Raw genomic sequence first — 1,357 nt, 5'->3', positions numbered from 1 at the left:
CTTATCCAGATGGACTGACTTTGAACATTTTTACTTCCACTATCTTATCCATTAGCACTTTTCCCTATCCATCTCCACCTCTTTCTCTCCTCTATCTCTTCCTTCTCTTTCCCATCTCTCCTCTTTCTCCATCTTTCTCCTCCCTTCACTCTCCTCGATCCCCTCTGTCCTAGTTACACTGAAATAGACTTGACGAGGGTTTTTTCATGCTCTGTTGGATTTGGAAAAAAAGGCAGGAAATATGAATTTTAAGCTACTACCATAAAAAACATAGTAGTTTTCCTCCTTTAACCCAGGATCCACTTCTAAATCTGTAAGTATTAGTGACCAGCAAGGATGAGGTGAGTGGAGTCTTGGGTGAGGAGATGACGCCTGGACATCGAGTCTCCAGGTACAGACTCTGTCACACAGCACCATGTAATGGGAACAGACGATGGTGCTCCACCTCGAACTTAGTGCCTCTGTGACCCTCACATGGTAAGCTATAAGCCTACTCATGCCTACATGTCTAAAGGAAAAAAACAATGAGTTTTAGAGCTTGGTCTTCAGTAAGTTCTCTTCTATACCTCGCTTCTTCCATGGTCTGAATTAATGAGTTCAGAACCCAGAAAATTTTAACATTATCTAAAACCATGACAAATTTGCCTGGCTCCTCCATTCCTGATTTTGTTATACCCCAAAAGAAAACTATAAATGGTGGAAGGGTCATTATCCCAGAGCAGAAAAGTGAGACTGATCTCGTCTTTGCTGGGTCCCAGGAGGAGGATCCCGCCTTGGCTGTGTTCTCTTACATGGGGCTGAGCCTCTCTGCTGTGCCTCTTCCTGGCAGCCCTCACCTTCCTGCTGTGCAAAGCCATCCAGAACACCAGCACCTCACTCCACCTGCAGCTCTCTCTCTGCCTCTTCCTGGCCCACCTGCTCTTCCTCATGGCCATCGACAGAACAGAGATCAAGGTGCTGACACTGTCCCAAAAGACTCCTAACCTGCCCAGGGGATGCTGAGTTCATGGGGCCATGCTGCATCGGACACCTTAATAAAATGGCCTTGAATTCGGGGAAGGTTAGAGTTGTCAGTAGCCACTTTCACATTGACTGACATAACTACGACCAACCCTCTGCTAACAATTCCTTCATAGGAATCAGAGTTCTCCCAATGACACGGTGTAGGAGAGGTCCAGTGGGCACGCTCTACCATGACTACCTGTACCCCTGTGACTCCTACTCCTCACCCAGGTACTGTGTGCCATCACCGCCGGGACCTAACACTACCTCTACCTGGCCTCCTTCACCTGGATGCTGCTGGAGGGCCTGAACCTCTTCCTCACTGCCCGCAACCTGACCGTGGTCAACTACTCCA

At 48.0% G+C, this 1,357-nt stretch overlaps 1 long non-coding RNA gene across 1 annotated transcript in view; it reads left to right on the top strand.

Moving 5' to 3' along the window:
- Positions 1 to 774: 774 nt before the first annotated feature.
- LOC111734367 overlaps positions 775 to 1,357 on the top strand; it is an 8,968-nt gene continuing 8,385 nt past the window's right edge. The window contains exon 1 of the long non-coding RNA XR_002778422.1: positions 775 to 954. This is a non-coding gene — a long non-coding RNA (uncharacterized LOC111734367). The remainder of the gene's footprint in view (positions 955 to 1,357) is intronic.

Source organism: Pteropus vampyrus, unplaced genomic scaffold, assembly GCF_000151845.1.
Source record: "Pteropus vampyrus isolate Shadow unplaced genomic scaffold, Pvam_2.0 Scaffold1004, whole genome shotgun sequence".
Taxonomy (NCBI): Eukaryota; Metazoa; Chordata; class Mammalia; order Chiroptera; family Pteropodidae; genus Pteropus; species Pteropus vampyrus.
This window is presented reverse-complemented; position numbering and strand designations above follow the sequence as displayed.